Source organism: Hyaena hyaena, unplaced genomic scaffold (genome assembly GCF_003009895.1).
Source record: "Hyaena hyaena isolate Hyena2069 unplaced genomic scaffold, ASM300989v1 scaffold_614, whole genome shotgun sequence".
NCBI lineage: Eukaryota > Metazoa > Chordata > Mammalia > Carnivora > Hyaenidae > Hyaena > Hyaena hyaena.
Window position 1 is genome coordinate 997,941 of NW_024081244.1, and position 22,117 is coordinate 1,020,057.

The 22,117-nt window shown below is 47.5% G+C and overlaps 2 long non-coding RNA genes and 11 other non-coding genes across 14 annotated transcripts; 4 read left to right on the forward strand and 9 right to left on the reverse strand.

The window, feature by feature from the left end:
- Window positions 1-1,690: 1,690 nt before the first annotated feature.
- TRNAQ-UUG lies at window positions 1,691-1,762 on the reverse strand. The gene has a single exon. It is a non-coding gene; the product is annotated as a tRNA-Gln (tRNA).
- Window positions 1,763-2,208: 446 nt separating this feature from the next.
- Window positions 2,209-2,280, reverse strand: TRNAQ-UUG. The gene has a single exon. It is a non-coding gene; the product is annotated as a tRNA-Gln (tRNA).
- Window positions 2,281-2,529: 249 nt separating this feature from the next.
- On the reverse strand, window positions 2,530-7,629 carry LOC120248784. Its single transcript, XR_005532686.1, has 2 exons — window positions 7,339-7,629; window positions 2,530-3,109 (listed from the first exon to the last, which is right to left on the reverse strand). It is a non-coding gene; the product is annotated as an uncharacterized LOC120248784 (long non-coding RNA).
- TRNAS-UGA lies at window positions 3,403-3,484 on the reverse strand. The gene has a single exon. It is a non-coding gene; the product is annotated as a tRNA-Ser (tRNA).
- Window positions 3,913-3,984, reverse strand: TRNAM-CAU. Its single transcript has one exon. It is a non-coding gene; the product is annotated as a tRNA-Met (tRNA).
- On the reverse strand, window positions 4,352-4,422 carry TRNAG-GCC. Its single transcript has one exon. It is a non-coding gene; the product is annotated as a tRNA-Gly (tRNA).
- Window positions 7,630-8,497: 868 nt separating the features above from the next.
- Window positions 8,498-8,569, reverse strand: TRNAW-CCA. The gene has a single exon. It is a non-coding gene; the product is annotated as a tRNA-Trp (tRNA).
- Window positions 8,570-10,492: 1,923 nt separating this feature from the next.
- On the forward strand, window positions 10,493-20,232 carry LOC120248781. Of its 2 annotated transcripts, none has more exons than XR_005532684.1 (3): window positions 10,493-14,698; window positions 15,095-15,203; window positions 19,689-20,232. It is a non-coding gene; the product is annotated as an uncharacterized LOC120248781 (long non-coding RNA). The 2 variants fall into 2 exon arrangements; XR_005532685.1 differs by lacking the exon at window positions 19,689-20,232 and adding an exon at window positions 17,339-17,652.
- TRNAR-UCG lies at window positions 10,658-10,730 on the forward strand. Its single transcript has one exon. It is a non-coding gene; the product is annotated as a tRNA-Arg (tRNA).
- Window positions 14,225-14,306, forward strand: TRNAS-AGA. Its single transcript has one exon. It is a non-coding gene; the product is annotated as a tRNA-Ser (tRNA).
- Window positions 14,647-14,719, forward strand: TRNAH-AUG. Its single transcript has one exon. It is a non-coding gene; the product is annotated as a tRNA-His (tRNA).
- TRNAM-CAU lies at window positions 16,190-16,261 on the reverse strand. Its single transcript has one exon. It is a non-coding gene; the product is annotated as a tRNA-Met (tRNA).
- TRNAW-CCA lies at window positions 17,381-17,452 on the reverse strand. The gene has a single exon. It is a non-coding gene; the product is annotated as a tRNA-Trp (tRNA).
- Window positions 20,233-22,117: the final 1,885 nt, after the last annotated feature.

A 22,117-nucleotide genomic window follows, 5' to 3' on the forward strand; every position in this document is an offset into this window, starting at 1 on the left:
ACTGGGGCTTCATAGGCGTGAGGAAGTTTGCAGGGCTTTTTCCGGAACAATGTTCAGAGACCAGAGGAGTTTATGGAGCCTCTTCTCTTACTGTCACTGAGATCACTGGAAGATGTACTTGAACTAAGGAGAGGAGAGTCAACAGAAGGATCCAATGTCTAGAGGGTTAAACATCACACCATGGGATCCTGCGTAACAAACCTTCAAGGGAAGACACGTATACTATTGAATCCAGTCAGTTGATCTTCAAGATGTTTGGGCATAAACTCAATCTAGGGAACATTAAGAGCGAGCCTCTTGTATAGAAACAATGGAAACTGATGGCTAGGGTCTCACTTCACGACTGGGACATTTCCAAGTTCAGAGTTAGCCTACAGAACATTTGTGTGAACTCCAGGGGAGAAAGGAGCGACAGGTGCGGCCTGAGACCTATGAACTCTTAATTCCCCGAATACATAATTAACTTACAGGGGTCTGACTTCAGGCACCAGGCAAAGCAAAAACAGGCATCAAGAGGAGAGATTCTAGGAAGACATGAGGCTAATGGAGAGAGGACAGTTTTCAGTCACCAGAGGAAAGAGCAAGGAGTGGATGTTGATGGGGGGGGGGGGGCGATGTGAGAGTCTAAGGGGGCATCTATTCATAGCAGAGTGTACCCTTGGTTTGGGAAAACACAAGGGCAAGGTGTCCAAAGCTGCAACCAGTCCATTGAGAGCTGAAGTCCAAGTACTACCCATTACATCATGAGGCCCTTGAAGCTGGGCCTCCAATGAAAGACTGATGTGTACTCCTAACAGGTCAGTGTATCTTCAAAATAATGTAGGCAGCACATTAGCCCAGGGCATGGCATGGAGCCTCTAATGAGCGCGGACCGGGGAGGCTCTAACATGCACCTACAGCGAGACCCCCGTGCAGGAGGAGCTTTCTCAGGACGGAGTTAGTGATTAGAAGCTGATGGAACACTTCAAGTAGGCTCCATGACGGGAGGGACCTGGGAAGGGGACTGTAAAACATAAACTCCTAGTCACCAGGGCCAGGATTCTACCTTACCAGGATCTGAGGAACTCAGGGCAGAAAGGCAAAAAGGGACATCAAGTGTGAGGGGGAGGAAGTAGGTACTCAGAGGTAAGCAGTCAGAGACAATTCTCTCTTGGCCAGGGACCCTGTGTTGATTTGGCTGTTGATCCGGAAGTAATTGGAGAGCCTGCTGCCAGATGTATTCGCCTCCAAGGTGAGCAAATGAGTTAGGAGAACCACAGAGGAAAAATCACCACAATGGTGCAGCGGTCCCAAAGAGATCTGGACTCAAACTGCTGGACTTAGAGTCTACAGTGCTAACCTCAGGGTCCTTCCATGAGGCGCTTTCTACTACAGTGGTTATGTATGTACGTGTGTGGGGCCCGTGCACTGCGACGAGCTTCAGACAAGAGGGAGTGGCATCTGATACATGAACCGTTAGGGCCTGAAGACTAAAGAGGATCAGGCTGACATCAGGAACCCAGGAAGACCAAAGAGTTTCCCAGAAGGACACAAAGCTGTTATAAATAGGTTATTTCTCATGAGTCTGAGAAGAGAGTAAGGAATTACATGATACTCTTCTGGAGAAGAAAGCCCAAGTGTAAAATTCATGCCCACACAGCAGGATGCACTAGCAATTTGAAATGTGGGGACAGGTGACCAAAACCAGAGCAGGTCCCACTGAGATTTGAACTCAGATCGCTGGATTCAAAGTCCAGAGTGCTAACCATTACACCATGGGGCCATTACACATATGTCCTTAATGGAAAATCTATGAATATTAAATATAGGATTATATAGGAGTATGGTTTTTATTTTTTAAATATCAATAGGAAACCGCTATATCCCAGACAGCAGATGCTCTGAAACAAACACAACAACAGGGCTCACACGCATTCCAACATAAGGCCAAGTTCATGTTAGAACCTGCTAGAACCCAAACCCAGAAGTGAGGTCTGGGGTGTGAAACAGAAGTACTTAGGGGATCCAGATGATAACCTGATTTTCCAATGCCGGGGGTGGGGGTGGGCAGACGAGGACATAGAATTCCAGAAAAGCACACAAGCCACACAGTTCTGCAGGACAGTGTCACCCTGCTGTCTAGGATGCGGTGCTGAGGTGCACAAGTGTCTCTGGCCCAACGCAGGTGCAGGGTTGATTTTAGAGAAGAGAAGATACTAAAATGCTGACAGGTCCCACCGAGATTTGAACTCGGATCGCTGGATTCAAAGTCCAGAGTGCTAACCATTACACCATGGGGCCAACAATGGCTGGGTTCTCTGGCAAGTTTTTGGAAGCTCTTTGCAGCGTGTTGCACGCGTGTGGTTGGATCTCTGTCTTGAACAGGTGCGGAAGGTCCACGTTCCCTGGATCCCAGGAGGCAACAGACTTGCTCGGTCAGGGGGAAAGCCCAACAGAGCTCGTCTTTGCTTGGAATTTTCTCCAGGTTCATGGAGGGCTTGAGTACCTGTGTTCCTAGAAAAATCAAAACTGTGCATTTGATTTCCTGAATCAAATTCCTAATTTGGACAATGAACATTTGTCTGCCTGTGGGTTTATAGGGGAAAGTGTCAACACTTAAAATATCTCTTAGGGAATGTATGAATTCAGAAAACGCAAAAAGAAAAAAGTCAAATGTAACATGGGGATTTACTAGTAATTACAAGGATTAAGAACTTTTACATTTCTAAGTATTTTTACGTTCTTCTTTTCATTTATCTGCATTCTGTAGTGGATCGATTGCAAGTGTAACAAAAGATAAATGTTTGTTATACTTACTCTTATTTATGTTGCATATACAGTATTGTGTATCTGGTAGTTTTATCAAGCACAACAGTTCTTTTTTTCTTAATAATATTTAGCCAGTGTCTGAAAACAGTTTTGAAAATTCTCTATCCTGTACTTCCTCTCTGCAATTCTGGCTTCCTAAGTGGCATGATAAGAGGGCTTCAGAAGGAGGAAAGGTTGGAGATTTCCTGTTTGAGACACTGATTGCAAAGCAACAAATGTGCCCACAAGTATAAGAGTGATGATGCATTGGATGTGCCCAAATTCCAGGGTTCAGTTTCAGAAGTCAGACCCGAGCTGGATTCTGGATAGGGAAACAGCAATTTAAAAAAAAAAAAAAAAAAAAAAAAAAAGATTTAAAGCCTGGGCATGTTTTAGCATCTTTATAGAGGTTTCAGAAATCCCTAATGTTTTCCCAAAATCATTTTCAAAAATTTTCTTCATCCACTGTTATACTAAAAGACAACTACCTGCTTACAGCTTCAAGGACAGATATATTAATATCCGGGAAAATGGTGTATTTCGTGCTATGTTGTGTGTTTTGCAGTCTCCAAAGTTGGTCCAGCAGGGGTAACACCTGGAAGAAAAACGCTACTCCGTAGTCGGCAGGATTCGAACCTGCGCGGGGAGACCCCAATGGATTTCAAGTCCATCGCCTTAACCACTCGGCCACGACTACGCGACTGCTACCCAGCTGTCTGGATATATTCCCATGAGGAATAATATCTTTCCTGTCCATACATCGGCTTGCTTGTTGGTCTAACAACTCTGGACCGCCTGTCATCATACTTAAAAGAACAAGATTTTGAATATCGAGACGTTGGTAACAGACGTTATTACAAATTCTAACGCTTGCCTGACGTGCGAAATACCGAAGCCCCTGCGGGGATCGCCCGCGTTCAATCCAACAGGTGCGACGGTACCCAACTCAGAGACTGAATTACAAGGGACGAACCGGACCAGACAGGAAGCAGGTGTTTGTACCACATTCCCTTGGGAATTCTTACACATCCGGATCTGGTCCCCAGGCTCCTCTGATAGTGATCAGTTCTATTCACTTCCTTTTTCTAAAATTTGGGCTGGAGCCAAGGAAGGCTGCTGAACAGATAGCAGAGGATGGTTTCGATCCATCGACCTCTGGGTTATGGGCCCAGCACGCTTCCGCTGCGCCACTCTGCTAGCCGCACCCAAGGTGGTTTTTCAAATTTAAATTTCAACGCAATGAATTCTGGAGCCTTCTTTACGAGATGTCTGGCTATTTTTCAGCGATTGCCTCTAAGGCTGAGAAAGGATACCTTCGGTTCTCTGCACCACCACGCTCGACCCTCAGATACCAGCGGTTTACAATTCGCGCCCGAATTCGGTTGAGGTCAGAGTGTACGTAGCTCCAGCAGGATGACGTGTCAGGTCATGGAGGAACCAAATGCACGCCAACTGGCATCGTTTATAAGGTGAAATTGCAAAAGGAGGGTTTACTTCGAAGTAGTTTTGGCTTGTAATTTTTCAGTGAAAATATTTTCACCGGCGCCGTGGGCAAAACGTAAATTGCATTGGCCGGGAATCGAACCCGGGCCTCCCGCGTGGCAGGCGAGAATTCTACCACTGAACCACCAATGCTTCTCAGTTCATGATTTCTGTATTTATCCTTATAACGACAGTTATACTGTCTGCGGATTGGTAGTGCAACGAGATTGTGCGCTGTTTCCTTAGGATTTTTCTAAACTTAATTGCCGGAGACCGAAACCGCACAGGTCATCCCTGATGGCAAGGCCCAGGGAAGAGACTGCAATGCAGTCGGAAGAACCCCCGGAAGAATTCTTCTTCTCTACTTTGTCTGTACCTTTTACTCTCACTTCTGCTGTTAGTCTATTCTAGGGTTAATATGAAACCAGAATCGCCTAAAGTTCCCCCTTCCTCCAAAATGGAATGTACCTAACTATCATGTCCGTCCCCTCAATCAGATGTTGTCTAATAAATATTGTAGCAATTAGCAAAATTGGAGACAGTCCGCTATGCATGGGGCCTATGAGAGACCTAGAATTCATTTTCCTTGTATGAGTCTAATTGCCAGTAAGAATACATATTATGCCATAAGCAGAGACAAAAACAAGACTTACTAGTTGTGGAGGGCTTTCTCGAAAAGGTGTTAGAGAAATATTTGCCTGCTGACCTCAAGCCTGTAAGGCAACTTATGGATTGTTCTGGTCAAAGAATGAGATTGGTAAATGCAGAGACCAAATTCTAGTTGAGCCACGTAAAACATTTCCATACGTCATCTATGGTAAATGTTGATATTGTTCTTTCTTAGTAAGGGGTTGTGAGAGTCTGTTACCTACAACTGCGGGTACAAGTATATCCTGTTTTTGCTTGCCCACTGAATTTAAACAATTAAAGGGCACTGTGATCTCATGTATTCTGGCAATAGGCTTCACTTATCCTTAGATACCCTGTCATACGTAGTAAAGAATATGTAAAACTTTGCTATGACTACCTGGTTAAATTTTATTGGTTGAAGTGGAAATTACGTACCGTGAAATCACTGTTGCCAAGAAAACTTAGAAATGTTAAGTCCTATGACTGTACTTAAAAAATGTAAATTGTTTAAGCATGATTGATTGAATTTGCTACATAAAAACCCTAAGCTGAAAAATAAATTTGAGCAGTCCACCTGAAGAGGCTGCTCCGTGTCTTCTTTCGCCGACGCCAACCATCACTCTCCGGGCCAACCCTGGCTTGCAGAGGCTGGTCCCCTGCACGTAATCAAACAAAAAACTATACCTAAGCATGCTGAGAAAACCTGTGACCTAGAAGAAGTGAAACTGCTAACATGCAACCCTTGGAGGCTTTTGAAGGTGTAAAACAAGCATAAATAACCCAACATATAAGAGTGTCTGTCTCCATTTAAATTGTTAATGAAAACAAGTTCCAAAAAAATCTCTCGTTTAGAATGCAAGCGAAGTTGGCTAATTACTGGGTGAGAGTGCTCAATTCAAGTTTGAAACAAGTTACCGCACTTTGGAAAAAAGACCTATGGTCATTCTGCTGTGAAGACCTACGTTTGTATAAGGAGGGTGCCATTAGGGGCGAGAAGAGTAAAGAAAATGCTGAAAGTAGGAATTCTCCCCAGTCCTATTCCCCATCGCTTCCCCTTGGGAGGGTGACCAACGGCTGCCGAGGTCGGTGCGTTGCTTGAGAACCAAAAGCCAAAGGGGAACCTGGAAATAAATAGAAGTTACACCCCTTGCTTTTCAAGACTTGTCACTAGTTTGGAGAAAAAGCCAACACAAAGAACACCACTGATGATCAGTGAAAGTTATCTTTACCAAAGTGAGTCTTGAGTTTGGTTTTCAGGGAGGTATGGGCTCTGATAGTCTGGATTATACAAAGCATGTGAAAGCCAGTTTCACATGGGTCTCCTTCTGGTCTCTAACCTTTTTACACCTCTACTTCAGAATAGAGAGCTTACAGTATTTACTTGAGAGCTCTGGTTCGGACTCTTTGAAGGGGAGGGATGGCAGGAAGCTCCAACATCACATTGATCTTAAAGAAAGAATTTGGGCCATGAAATAGGTTTCTCCAAATCCTAGCAACAGAAGGAAACAGAACTGGACAGCATGAGACATAAAAATCAACTCGATCTAGTTACGTAATGGCTTCATTCTTGTTTACTCCTGTGTAAACGGTGCCTACATTCCTCCAGGGGCGTTAAAAGTCAATTCAAAGGATGTCCATTAAAGCCACTTGAAAACCAGTATAAAACCACCCATGAAATATTAGCTACTGATTTTTATGTCATGTAGCTTTTTAATGAACCTCCGAACGTCAGAAATGCTATCGTATTTCTATTGTAAACAGATAGCTTCAGTATAACACACGTAACTGGTGTTCGTGTAAGTGGGACTGTGTCAGAGCAGGCTTCAGGCTCTAACAGGACTCCTGGAGGCCAGCATGGAGGAGGCCGTGCCCAGCCAGGAGTGCCGACACATTAGGTAGCTTGATCCAGTTGATTCTATGTCTCATACTGTCCAGTTTTGTTTTCTTCTGTTGCTGGGATTTGGAGAAGGCCAGAGGCCTGTCCGGCCGCGCTCGGCGAGAAGTCCCATCACACGGGACAGTCCCAGGCGGTGGCGCCAGGACAGGAAACCCCTGGGCAGGTGAGGAAGAAAAAGCCAAAGCCTGCTTCCCACTCCTAAGTAATAAACATTTGGCCCCCTAGTTAATAACTATCAATTCAAAAAGATAGACACAACCCGCCTCCGGCACCTCCAGCGAAAACCTCCCTGCTCGCCCTCGAGTGCTCTCCCTCCTCCCTCCCCTCCCCCTCCCCCTCTCCCCCTTCCCCTCCCCGTCCTCCTCTCCCCCTCCCCCCTCCACCCGAGTTTCTCCTGCTCTCACGTCTCCACAGTGTACTTTCCGCTTTGATACACCTCCCGCTTGTGTGGCTCGTCGGCTGGGCTACGTGTCTGTCCTTGAACTCACAGTGCTGACCAGACCGAGGCCTTTGCAGCTGGCTGAGGCCAGGGCCCTGCTCACCTGGCAGTACAGCCACGCAGTAAACACGGGAGAACATTCCTTTCAGACAAGGCCCCGTCCTGGGAAGGAGCAGCGTGTATGTGCGGCCTGTGCGACAGGCGGTGCGGCGATCAGGACAAGGTTTGTGTACAGACGTGGACAGTAAGGACCCCAATTTCCCTGAACAAGAGGAGATCTGGGAAGAGGAGTTTCGAGATTCATGTCCACATCCGGGGCGAGAGATGTTGATGGAAGACGTTGCTAAGGAGAAGTCGACGGGGCTGTGGAGCTTTAGGAAATCAAACAGCAGGACTCGTTGCTCACACCGGGGACTGAGGAAGAGGTCGAGTCCAGAAGGCTCTAGACTCCTGGCTGGGCCGGGGCGGGGGCGGGGGCAGGGCGGGACTGAAATGGGAAGGATGCACACACTGTTGGAGGCAGATGGGCGAAGGAACAGTCCAGAAAGCAAGCAGAGCAGAGAGAGGGAAACAGAAGAGTGTGCGTTCCCTGATGTGGTGAACGCCCGAGAAGAGAGTGTTTAAATTAAACCTTTCTTTAAAGAAGGTTGCAAGGGACGCGCCGCGCATCCGGGGAGCCCTTGCCGCAGTCAGAATTCCAGCGGCGGCTCAGGGACAGAAGCCGAATAGAACGCATCCCACAAAGCTCTGGGAAGAGCAGATATTCTGTCCTTTCTGTCATGTTAAAAACAGGACCACGGGCCCAAGGTGGAGTCACCTGCGCTGAGCCCCGACCTCCACACGGAGATTTGGGCTTCCCAGCTACAGCGTGGGCACCTCCCAGAGATGGAAGCTTCAGCCCGTCCAGGAGAAATCACTGGGTCAGCACTAGGGAGGCGATAGATGCCTGTCGTCCCGTAAAGGAACGTGACTTTGCCTGAACCAACCTGTGTTTTGCTAGTATAACCTCCTCGCTCCCAGTCCCTTCTGCCTGTAAAAGTCTCATCCTCTACGACTCCCTGGGGCTCCTTTCTATCTGCTAGATGGGATACTGCCCAGGGCATGAGCGCCTGAATAGTCGGTAAGAGCTTTACTATGTGCTCAGTAAATTTTTTTTTAACAGTCACAACTCCTTGGAAGCCTCTCAAAGTCAACCACTAGGTACACCTTGGAGGGAAATCGCCTTGCTTTTCAATTTACCCTAAAAAAAAAGCTACCGTCGTTGACCCCGACGTGATTTGAACACGCAACCTTCTGATCTGGAGTCAGACGCGCTACCGTTGCGCCACGAGGCCACAGGAGGAAAGCCCTTCATCTTCTAAATTAGGATTTAAATAATCCTTTCTCCTCTCCTGCAGATCCTAACGATTTTCTTCTTTTTATCAGTGCGTTTGATCCATTCTCTCCCCACTATCCACAGCTTCGCTAATGCCTTGCTAAGAAAGTAAAGGAATCAACCAGATTAAATATTAATGCAAAAGCCAAAATGCTCCCTTCTGAGGAAAACTCAGTGCTTTCTCAGGCTCAGTCTTCCCACTCTTCAAAATTCCCCTGTTTTGAGAAAACTCCTGTGCTTATTAGGTTTAGATCCACAGTGAAACAGGAATAATAATGGCAGCAAATTTTGCACTACTGTTTTACCGATAATTCACGAGACTTCTCCCTCTTCTGAAGCAGACTCGTGGCCTCACGCCGCCGCAGTGCCTGCCCTGGCCGGGCCCACCTCCCTTCCCTTCTCAGCCCCCCAACCCGCTGAGGAGCTGCATGGTCTCAAGAGCCCAGTGTAAATGACATCCCTTCCCGAAATTCTCTGGGCTCCTCTCAGTGCGAGTGTGCGGCCTTCCGGTCTATATAGGTCGTACATGAACACAACTCAAATCAAGTGGCTGTTGCGTGAGCTCTTCCCACTTTCTAGTGGCCTGCGCTTGATCTTCCTCTGGTGAGTCGCAACACGTGGTCCCCTGAACCAGAGCCTCAGTTTCAGCTGCGAACTTGCTAGAAATGCTCATCTTTGTCCACACCCCAGAACTCCTGAATAGGAGCCTCTGGGGGTGGGCCCCTGCCGCCTGTGTGTGTCAACAAGTTGTCCAGGCCATGGGGGGGTGGGGAGGGGGGAGGGGGAGTTTGAGAATCCCTGCTCCAGCGAGAGATCACAGACTTTCCTCTCTCAAGAAAAGACTCTCCCCGTCCCCTTCCAGGATGGAGGATGGGTCAGCGGGGGCTGCCACAGCCAAGTGCGCAGACTGAGGGCTTTGAGCGACGGATTTCTTTTCTCACAGTTCTAGAAGCCAGAAGCCAAAGGTCGACCCTGTCAGCAGGCTTCTCCATCGATGGCTGTCTTCCCCCAGGCATCTTCAACTTGGTCTTTCCTCTGTGTTTGTGTCCTAATCTCTTTTTAGAAGGCCATCAGTCACCTGGGATCTGGGCCCACCCAGCTGACAACCCCCCCCCCCCCGGCTTTATCTAGGTCTTTGGAAGCCCTACTTCCGGATACAGTCATATCCTGAGGGACTGGGGGTTAGGCCTTCAGTATTGTGAAGGGGGCCGGCGGGACGCACACGGCTCTGCCCCTGACATGGAAGTTTCTACATGAAGCCCCTGCTGACAATTCCTGAGCGCGGCACTGGGGTGCGAGGATGGAGGGCCTGGGGCAAATCCGACCGCCTCTTTGCTCTTCCCACACTGTTTGCTTAGGCCCCCGCTTTCCTGAGTCTCACAACCTCCAGATTGTAAGGCGTTGCTGCGTCATCTCCTGTCCCCAACTTGTCACAACCACTGGATGCAACTTCCGTTTCGGAGCTGTTTTGACACGGGTTTCTGCAGCGCGCGCAGGTGCATTCGTGTGTTCCTCGCACCGTGTCTCCCTGCCGCGGTGGCCCCAGGGCGCAGGGACCGGGGCTCAACGCCCCTCGTGGCTGTGGCCTCCGCTCCCACGTGCCGTCCAAAGGCGTCTCTTGGTTCTTGTGGCTTCAGAGCCCGTCCTGCGCGGTTATCCTGCCCCTGACCTTACAGTATTTCTGACCGTTGCACCCAACTTGTTTCCTCAACTAAACTAGAATTCTTTTTCGTCCTCAAGATTGTATTTAAATCCCAGTTAGTTGACAGACAGTGTAATATTGGTTTCAGGTGTAGAATTCGGGGATTCATCACTTACACACACCACCCAGTGCTCAGCGCAACAAGTGTGCTCCGTGTACCCATCACCGAGGGCCCCCCCCCCCCCCCGCGGTGATTCCCTGCAGTCAGGAGTCTACACTGTCAAGGCGTCGGAGGCCTTGGAAATGCCTTGGTTTGCAAGACCGGTATCACTAGGCTGCAGTTACAGCGCCAGGATCATTTTCCTTCATCAAGTGTCGCCCACACAACCCCTCACCTCGCCGGAGGACCACGTGGCCTAATGGATAAGGCGTCTGACTTCGGATCAGAAGATTGAGGGTTCGAATCCCTTCGTGGTTGCTGCGGGGCTCACTTATTACACTCCAGGCCCTTCCTGCTCTTTGATGCTCCTGTTTTCTCGGTTCAAGTCGGTGAACAGAATCTTCTCACGCTGACCTAACAGTTTTACGCCCCTCCCCTAGGCCTCCTCCGTTTGCGACCTCGCCGCCCCCTCCCACCCCCCGCCCCCACTCCGAGGGACTGTCCCTCGACGTCGCACAGCCCCCTCTCCTGGTCCGCAGCTGCCCCCGGACCTTCCCGGCCAGCCCGGCGCCTCCCGGCGCTACCCCAGCCTACAGAATCGGGCGCTTCGGGGAGCCGGGGTTCCAGCCCGGCTGCAGGGGGCGCTGCCCGGGTCCCCGCGCCGCCGCGGCGCAGCACCCCAGGCCCGCCTCGCCTGCCGAGCGCCGGCCCACCGCGTCCCAATCCTGCTAACGCCGCGAAAGTGAAGCCGCCCTGGGAACCCCAGCAAAGACGGGGGGCGGGAGGAGGCAGGACAAAGGTCACGCTTGATGGTAGCCTCAGACAAATGTAGGAAAGGGGTAGAATTAGAAGGCCCCCCACCGTCCGCAATCCCCAGAGAAATAAGAGACTCAGAAAAGAGCATGAACGATGTTAAAACCCTAACACAGGGTTATCGGGAAACAGCACGTGGTGTTAAAGGACAACCCCCCCCCCCGAAGATTCCCTGCTAATTGCACAGGGGGAGAAGGAAGCTCTGTGGGGACGATTCTATCTTCACCGACAGTGGATGTCCTGACAAATGCCTCTGGATGGGAACTAAGTACTCTATCAACTAGACAGTGTCAAGCCTCACATTTTAACCTGAATCTAATCTAATCGAAACGGATCTAATCCATAATTTCAATTTAACTCCTGGTTTAAAGAGCATCGAGGAATAAATAAAAGTTGCCTTGGGAGACACGGAGACAGACTCAGAATGTGAGACTTTTACAAGATAATTGGCTTGGATTTTTTTATTTTTTAAGTCAATGTCAAAACAGTAACGGGAACGAGAAGCTGGGATACTGTTCTAAACTGAAAGGGACTAAGGAAACGTTGCAAATCGAAGGCAATGGATGAATGATCTTTGACTGGATCCTTGTTAGAAACACTGGCTCCTAAAGATATACTTAGAGAAACCCAAGTAAGGCCTAGATGTTAGATGTTTCTATAAAGAACCGCTGGGGTTGTCAGTTCTGATACTGAGGCTGTGGTTACCTAACACCTATGTGCACCTGATACTCGGGTACCTTGTAGGTGATACATCACGATGTCTGCAAAGGAATTTTATATGGCCCAGAAGAAAGAAGTAGATATGACTAATATGGCAAAATGTTAACAATTGTTGGATCTGGATGTTGGACCTACAGATAATTCCTTACTCTTTCAACTTTTTTTTAAGTTTGAATATTTTTATGGTAAAAGTTCCAATTAAAAAAAAAAAAAAAAAGTCTGGCAGGAGCTGCCCTGTGTAAACAGAGGCCAAAGAGCAAAAAAGGCACAGGGATCCGAGGAAATATGCCGGAGCGTCAGCATGAAGAAACCCGCACCTTGTGAGGAAGGCAGCCCACCTCCTTCAGGAGTCCCCAGGCCCTTTGGACGGAGTGGCCGAAAGGAAGCTGAGAAGTTAGAGAGCTCCCATGACGAGCGCCTCTCCTGCAATTTGTGACCTTCCTTATAGGCCACAGAGTACCTTTTGAGAATTCAAAGGAAGGAAGGGACACAATCAGATTTGCAGGCTCAGGTGAACATATCAGTTGGTGGTGACACAGCCCTACCTACAACATCTCTGGTGTCCTCTCTCACCGCTGTCCCTCCCTGGACACCTCCAAAATAGAATGTTCCAGCAAGACAGAACAGTGTTCAGTTTCTCTCCTATTCTGTGTGGTTTAGGTCTTTCCAGTTGGGCCAGCATCCTTCAGATCTGAGCTTGAATATGACTCATCCCACATATATTCATAGAGCATCCATCTACCCATTCGGAGGCAGCAAAGGTAGAACCGGAAACTGGCTTCACGCAACTCGGAGCCTAACGACTTACTCTCCAGGCAACCACCCAGGATGACCATGTCTGGGGCCTGGCACTACCTCAATAGGCCACTTGGTGTCCTGGACCCCTCGCTTGGATACCCAATTGTAAACATTCACTTGTATAGTCATTTGCTCTAGAAAGTCCTCAAAGGAGTGGCGTATTTTCCTTCTCTCCACTGAGTGAGCAGCTCCTAGCAGGATGCATGACACAAGATTGTGCTCAGAACAATTTTGAAAGAATGAAGAAATGAACCCGTTCAGGGACAAGAGCCTGGAGGCCAAAGTACTTCTAAGAAGTTGTTGCAATAACTCCTATGAGAAACTCTAAGAAGCTGATCTAAGAAAATGGACCTGTGGCTCTGGAGTAAGAGCCAGATCTGAGAAAAAAATTAGGAGGCTGAACTGAAGGCTTGATAAGCTGTGGGCTATGGGGAGAGAGTCAGAGAAAGGAAGAAAATTAAGGTGAGTTCTCAGTCTTTGGTTTTGGCTCCTGATAAAATCTGAGTTGTTGAAGGAGGTTCAAGCTTGGGGAGAAAGGGTAGGTAGAGCATTCGTTTTGAGATGCTCTTGAGATGCCCATGCACTTGCAAAAAGAAATGACCAAGACAGCTATATAGTATGAAGTCCAGAAGAATGGCCTGGGCTGGAGATAATTTTCAGCACATGAGCAGTAGATTGCCAGTCATGTCTCATCCTTCTTCTGTTCACTGAATGGAGCTATCGATGAAGTACAGAATCTTGGATTTGCACACTAATACATCCACACTCCTACACATACAGGTAAGATTGTGATACTCATGGTTGTGTAGTTTCAGAAATGTGGAGATCCTGGGATCCGTGCTTGCTCTGAAGGTGATTTTTGCAGATTCTTTGTAACTATCATCTGCAGAGTATCAGATACAGCTGCTCTTCCCCTTGGGAGAGAAGGCCCCACACTGTGAAACAGACTTGACTTTCAGAAATATTTTCTACTTGCCTATTTCATTCCACAGTATGCATTCAGCTGCTTTAAAATACTTTGAGCTTTGCCAAGAAACAGGAGATAGGCTTCCCTATAGAACATTTTGATGGGTCCCCTTTCTTGAATTTAAAAATGATAGATACAATAGCAGCTGACAATTTATTGAGCCCTTACTGTATTCCAGCCACTGGATTAAGTGCGTGAAGACATAAGGTATCTGTGAGGACATCAATGTCAGATTATTCACTGAGAATAAATGTCCTACGGCGAAAATATGAGGGTTTTTAAAGTATCATTTGAAGGCGATTAGTTAAAGAAGATCATCGCAACAAATCGCTGATTTGGGTTCTAGAAAAGACCCAAAAAGGGTTCTCAGTTTGCCACGTGCTGGAATGCAGGTTGGGTGTCATTAGCAGGGATCATTTCTTTTGTTGTCTTGTGTTACTAAATCCTGAAGTAGCCTAGAATACATGATATATGGTACCATGGAGGAGGTGGGGATAAGAAGACTGTGCTGGCTGTAGTCGTGGCCGAGTGGTTAAGGCGATGGACTAGAAATCCATTGGGGTCTCCCCGCGCAGGTTCGAATCCTGCCGACTACGACGGGTGGATTTTATATATTTGCTCTTCTTCCAGTGCAGTGTACTCGATCTTCAGTCACAGCCTACTTTTAAAAACATTAAAACATTCGCTCAGATGTTTTCAAGTGACATCAAAATGGAAGAATTCTTACTGACCGCAAAGGAATCCTATTGTATGAGTGAACCCAAACAAAAGAACTAATTGAACTCTTTCGTTTGAATTCTTAAGTTTCGGGGTTGGAAATCCTGGTGATAGGGAAAATAAAGTTGGAAGGGAAGATTTTCACACATTCATATTTAGAGCAACCTAGTCATTCTACCGCTTCCTTTTTCTTGTAGTGTAAATAAGGTTAACGCCCGTGGGCCAGTGGCGCAATGGATAACGCGTCTGACTATGGATCAGAAGATTCCAGGTTCGACTCCTGGCTGGCTCGTTATTTTGGTTATCTACTTTGAGATTCATAATTCCCATCTTCTTTAAGCCACTTTATAAATTTATAATTTATAAAATTATAAATAATTTTAAGCCTTTTTAAAAATTTCTTTGTAATAAGATTTGACACAAAGTAACAAAAAAGTTAATAATATAGCCTCTAGCTGTAGTTCATACTTTTTTTTACATACGTAAATTTACCTTACATCACATCATTAAATTGTTTTCAAAATTGACTAGTCCTCACATTAGACGATAAAAACTGAATAGAAGGAAGACCTTTCAAATGCATCATTCTCTGAAAGTACAGATTGAGAGTTTTACAAAAAAGAATGTTTCTAAATACCAATTCTTTTCCTCTCTTTTTTTTTTCAAGATTTAATTTTTTACGAGTGGTTTTAGATTCACAGCAAAACTGAAGAAGTTACCTACACATGCTTCACAGTGCACAGCGTCCCCTGCTATCAACACGGGCTACCAGCAAGGTACATTTGTTACAATTGATGAAACTACTTTGACACATCGTAACCACCCCAAGTTCATTACAGTTCACCCTTGGTGTTATACATCCTATGAGTTTGGACAGATGTAGAATGACACGTATCCATCGTTACAGATTTGTGCAGGTATTTTTCACGGCCCCCCAAATCCTCTGCACTCTCTCTCTATCCATCCATCCTCCCACACACCAACCCCGGCATCTACTGTTCATTTAGTGTCTCCATAGTTTTGATTTCTCCATAACGACATATAGTTGGAATCATATCACATGTAGCTTTTCCTCTTGGTTTCTTTTACCTAGTAACATGCACTTAGGTTTTTCCCTGTCTTCTCGTTGCTTGGTATCTCATTTCTTTTGGTGCCTAATAATATTCCATTGTCTGCATGTACCACAATTTATTAATCCCATTCACCTACAGAGGGTATCTTGATGGCTTCCAAGTTTTGGCAATTATGAATAAGCTGCTATAAACATCTGTGTTTGTGTTTCTGTGTGGACATATATTTCAACTCCTTTGGGCAAATAACAAAGAGTGCATTTGCTGGATTGTACAGTAAGAGTATGTTTGGTTTTATAAGGAGCTACCAAACTGTCTTCCACGGTGGCTGTGCCATTTTGTACTCCCATCAGCAAGGAATGAGAGTTCCTGTTATCCCACGTCATTGCCAGCATTTGATGTCAGTGTTCTGGATTTTGGACATTTTAAGAGGTGATTTTTAATTTTTATTTCTCCCATGACATGATGTGGAGCACCTTTTCATAGGTTTTAAAAAATGGACCAATTACTTTAACAGACACCACCAAAGATATATAGATGGCAGGTAGGAATTTTCCTTAGGTCTTTGTTCCTATCCTCCTTTTTACATGCATAGAATCAAACATTTCACCAGATTTGTAACAAGAATTAAACATCTCTTCTTTCTCGCTTCCTGAGCTGAAAAATCACTTTGGGAGAAAAGGAACCAAGCCTAGCAGAGGATGGTTTCGATCCATCGACCTCTGGGTTATGGGCCCAGCACGCTTCCGCTGCGCCACTCTGCTCTGGGGACAGCTGTCCTCACAGTTAATCTTTAGCTTCTCTCTGGTTTGTCCACTTTCCCTGTAGATTCCTTTTAATCTGTGGAATTAAAAAAGGATTCTCTTTTTTCTCTTCAGAGTAGTAATTTGTCTTTTGTAGTCCGCTAGCCCTGAGTCTGAACTAACGCCTAAGAGAACTAACTTCCATTAAGAAGAAATGGAAAAGCCTCTCGTGGACATGCTTCTCCAGTGCACAAAGGCATAGCTCGATGTAACATCTGATATTGTGCACTGTGTGAGTGTGTACATTATATCTGTAACAGAATGTCTGCTGGTATCCCAGAGGTCGTGTCTTAAAGTTATTCTAAGTTGTACATGATAATAGACTCTGATAAAGGAAACGTGCGTCCCCTTTCTCCCATGCTGTGATGTGATGGTTCATAATCTGTCGGGGGACGGAAGTCTTGAGCCCCAGGCGAGAGTGAAACGCGCATTCCTGCACACATACTTTACATAGAGTTTTAGGGGATTCACAAAACTTCTAGCCCTGAAGACTCTCTCTGATTTAGTGGTTCATTCCCTCTCGACTCAATGTGACAAACAAAAAAGTTCAGGTTTTCTGCGTCTGGAAAGGAATTGGCCCTTTCTGTGATTTGCAGCAGCAGGGCATCGCAGAGAGCCAAGGACAGGCTTGGGATGTGACCTCTCTGGTCTGGAAAAGCTGACCCCTGTGTGGAGCAGGTGAGCTAAGGTCACCTTCTAGACCCAAACAAGCTGTCTGAGAAGACCTGCTCAGCTTCCGAAGGCCGGAGAGACGGGGATGAAGAGACGGGTCTGCCGGAGAGACGGGGATGAAGAGACGGGTCTGCCAGCGCAGAAGTGAGCGTGGAGAGAGGCCAGGGACGGCTGGGAATATTAATGGGCGAGTTGGTGAAAAGTGAAATTCAGAACGTTTGCAATATGTTTCTATGGGCCCCAAAATACAGTAATAATGTTGTATGTTCCTGTGTATGCCTGCCTTTCATTTTTAGCTTTTAAAGCTATTTTAATGCGGGCATCCAAGGTCGGAGAGAGCGGCGAAGTCACCGTTTCCTCCTACAGCTCACTTCACAGCCCAGAACCTCCCACAGCCGCTAAAACGACTGACCCCGACGTGATTTGAACACGCAACCTTCTGATCTGGAGTCAGACGCGCTACCGTTGCGCCACGAGGTCCCTGTGAGCCGCGTCCTTGCCGTCGATTTGTCGCACTCGGGGAAGACCACGCGGGGACCGCTGTCCCTCCCGTCACCCCCCGACTCTGCGTCCGGATCGCTTCTCCTTCCTGTTCTGTTTCACTCCTGGGTTTCTACGTCTTTATAAAAATAGGCGTTGGGGGGAGTTTTGTGGGTTTTGTCTTTTTAGAAATATGGCTATTGAAGGCCGGTCGCTCCGGACAGGAGGGAGGGGACAATGGTGTCCTCTCCGCGCCCCCCGCCCCCCGCCCCCACCCCCAAGTCAGAGGTGCCGCCAGGGCGGGTTTGGAATTTGTTTTCCGACTTGCTCGTAGGTTCTGGCGGGCGTTTCGGGGCAGGAGGCTGACGCGGGGTGCGGGGTGCGGGGTGCGCGCTGGGACCCGAGCCGCACCTGCCGCCCCCGCCCCCTGTTCTCCTGCGCTGCGGGGACACGCGATTGCTTTCCTGCCGCCCGGCTCCTTGGGGGTCAGTCACTGGGTCACCCACTGCAGCTGAAAAACAGCAAGGACTCCCTTCCTGGGTGCGCAAGTAGGTCGTTCTGGCGCCGGGGTGCGGCTGGTGAAGGCACCCGTCTCGGACCGGAGACCCCGCTTTTCCCTCTCAGGGAGCGTTTTCTGCAGGCCTGACTCCACGCAGACCACCTCCTCAGAGAGGGAGAGTGTCCCTGAACTCCTCCATTCGGGAAAATTATCCCCTGTTGTAACACAGACATACCCTTAGGGTTTTCCTTTCTTAATCTTGAAAAATGGGTCCAGAGCTCAGGGTTCGGGCTGGGAATTGTCAAGGACCATCGATACAGGATTGGAGGAGCGTGTATTTGACCTCGCAGGCAGTGGCGTGCCCTTGGTAGGTTATGTGCGGGTATAGTCACTCCGCGGGGTGGGGGACCAGATTAGGGACCCCGGTGAGGGATGTGCTGGGCTCGCCTCACTGCGAGGTGCGATCAGTCAAGCTTTCCGAAAATAAGCCTCCAAAGGTTTGGGAGAATCTGAGTTCACTTACAAAAAGGAACGGGTGCGCAGGCGCGCTGCTGACTGAAAGTTGAAATTTATACTTTCCTCTCCTACCTATAAAACGGGGATAAAATACATAAAAAAAAAATTAAAAAAAAAAACGGGGATAAAATAGTAGTGCCTACCTCCTAGGATTGTGTTGATAAAAGTATGTGCTCGAAACAAGTTTATATATTTATATATGTTTAGAATGACGCCTACCTGACACAGAGTAAGGTTAGTAAAGGTTCGTATAGGGAACACCGGCTGGCTCAGTGATGAGAACATGTGACTCTTGATCTAGGGCTTGTGAGTTTGAACGCCACGGTAGGTGGAGAGGATATTTTAAAAGTAGATACATTTTGCATAAGTACACACTACTGTGATTACTATCACCATGAAGTTTGCTGAAATTCTTAAAAGCATGTGCACACATCACCAGCCTGGTTTGGCGGAGACTGAGGTAAAATTCACACGTGTCAATTGCTACTTTCCTCCACAGATTTGGAGTTCGGGGTTATCACACAGAATTAAAGGCATTGGCTTATTTCAGGTGTTAGAAATAGTCCTCTTTTTTTTTTTTTTTTGAAATAAGTAAAATTGGGGAGGGAGGGTAAAAAAAGGTTAACATCTCAAATTACAGCAAAAATCAGACAGGGCTGCGGAGGTGAGTGTAAACGAATGTCAACCTAAACCAGTGCCTAAAATTTACTGATGTCGATTTCTTATTTATTTATTTATTTATTTATTTTTGGCAGCTGAAATTTAAAACTCGGTGAAACACTTCAGCTCATAGCAGTTTCCTTATTCATGTATTTCAGTTGGTGTTTAGTGATAACTCATAGCACAGCTGATTTGGGTCTGGTTGTTTATAATTGTTGCTACTGTTGGAAAAATTTGGGATCACATTTTGAAATTAAACTGCTATTCATTCTCACAGAACGAGCAGGTTCCCAGAGCACCAAGCTGCTTCTCTCCCTTGCCTTATTTTGCTGCCTGGACAACCTTTTCTTTCCCAAAGAGGGAGACCCACGATCCCAGGCCTCAGTAGCCCTGATTTTGCTAATTACCCTATTTCGATCTGAGGCTCAGGCAGGAGAGTTTTCAGGTCCTCTCGAAGTCGCGGTGTCAGCATCAAATCACCCTTATTGTCTAGTGTGATCCTAAAGCGTGGCCCTAATGGCTGCCTTTGTCTTTGTGTCCATGTTTTCTGTTTCTTCTTAGTACCTCGTCCAGACACTTGGACCTAATCCTGGAGATCTAAGGACATGGACTCTTGGAACAAACCATTTCGTTCTGGCCAGGCCCCTCCTACAGACTGTCTGCGGCCACCATCGCCTACCTGCTGACAGATCCCCACCCCCACCGTATCAGTAGCTTGTCTAGGTCTCCAAACAACTTTGTTCATGTCTCATGTCTCACTACTGAGACCCTCACACCCTCTTTAACCAGACACATTGCTGAAATCTTCGAGGAGCCGCCTCCTGACTGCTCACCTGGACATGCTCTGGGCCTGCCACCATCTCCTCACTCGGAGCTGTCTCCCCTGGCCGCTGGGTTCCTCCTGATTCCTGCAGTGGTCCCCACCCCAGGGCCGCCCTCCAGCCTCCCGTCCCCGCCCTGTAGGCCACATTTTGACTGCGTCTGCAGTGCCAACATAAATTTATGTTTAGGAGAAGAAACAGGGGCCCAGTGTAAGTAAAGTGTGTTTAAAACCTAAAGATCCACACTCATTATGGTGGTTATTACCAAAAAAGAAAAAGAAAAGGTGCTGGCAAGATATGGACAAATTGGAACTCTTACCCATTGCTGGTGCGAATGTAAAATGATACAACCCCGTGGAAAACAGTGTTGTGGCTCCTTGAAAAATGAAACCTAGAATTACAATATGACCCAGCGATTTCACTTCTAGGTATATCGTCAAAGGGGTTGAAAGTGGGAACTTGGGCAGCTGCAGTGCCTGTGATACTGTATCATCCTGTATGACTCCACTTACCCGAGGAATAGCCTCCAACAGTCAACTTCAGAGACAGAAAGTAGAATGGCGGTCACCAGGGGCTAACAGGGATGGGGTGGAGGCCTTACTCGATGGGGACAGACTTTCAGTTTAAGATGACGAAAAAGTTCTGGAGATGGATGTTGGCGGTGGTCTCACAACAATGTAATTGCACTAAATCCCACTGTTAAACTGTTAACAATGGCAGACTCTCCTTAGGCAAACTGAACAGAATGGATTCAAAGAGGGAGCCGAGAAAACAAAAGGCCAGACTTGCTGGGCTGGCAGCACCCAGGCGGCTGGTGACCCCCTCCAGCCCCTGAGGACGTCCTTTATTGCTTTACCACCAGAGCCTAGCTCCGGCCAGAGTCACTTTCCCAGAGAGCCGTAAACACACCCCAAGATATGTGCAGATACCTCCCGGCATGGGCCCACTGACGGCGTCCTAGGGGGCTCCTCACTGAGGCTCTACTTGGTGGGAGTAAATAACGTAGCTTAGCAGCGGCTCGCCCCTCAAGGTGCTTAGAGCTCTATTACCAAATTCCTTAGAGGCTTGTGCTGTCCTCACCCCCTCAGCCCCCAAACTGGGGGTGTTTAGCCAGTCACCACTCACAAACACAGGTGCAGCTCTTTCTGCCCACGGGTCCTGTCCCTGTGCTTTCATAAAGACACCTTTTTGCACCGAAAACATCTCAAGAATTCTTTCTTGACTGTTGGCTCCCCAGGCCCACATCATATCAAGAGTATACGGGTCAGATAGATGATAGATAGATAGATAGATAGATAGATAGATAGATAGATAGATAGATTCAAATATAAAAGGACAAAAAAGAGTATGCAGTGTGTATAAATTTGAGTATGCCCCAAATTATAATATAAAAGTTGTATCTTACTGTGCATCACAGTAAAAAAAAAAAAAAAAAGTGTGAGATTCTGTGAGATTCTGTGAGATCGAAGACATAGGAGCCAGGAGGCAGAACTGCAGCATGGGGGGACGGTCTGCAGGGTCCCCTCCAGGTGTGGGCCTGTCCGAGGCCCAGGGGACCCACAACCCCTCGCCAGGCAGCGCAGAAAAGGGTGGATCTGCGGAGCAACCAGGGCACAAGGCTGGGGAGGCAGAGGGCAGAGGGCAATCCTCACCGCACTGCAGGTCAGCACTCTTCTCTTCATCCCCCGAGTGAGATTCAATTCCCAGAACACAGGGAGCCCCCAGATTCAGTCCTGAGTGTGTGGCCCATAGTGGTCAAACCTATTCTCTTCTAATTCTATTACCGTGGTAGATCCCCTCCCTCAGGAGAGAGGAAAAAGGGAGAGAAAACTTCAAGGGAAACTGGCTGTGGGGTGCCTAGGTGACAACATCCCTCATGACCTTGTAAACTGGGGCTACTTAATCAGACTACATGTTTGTGTGTTACACACAAAGGGAGACAAAGAAATAAAAAATGAATTTAAAAAAAAGATGTCACGCGGCGGTGGGTACTCGAACCCAACTGAGGTGCAGCGGGAATAAAGTTGCTTCCTGGAAATTAAAAAGCCTCCGTGTCACCACTCTCTGTGCAAGAATCCTGCTACGTTATGACGTTCTTGCTGGCCAAACGCATGCCCTTCAGTCCTGGGGATCCCCTGGGGTTCAGGCAGGTCCACCTATGGGACCAGA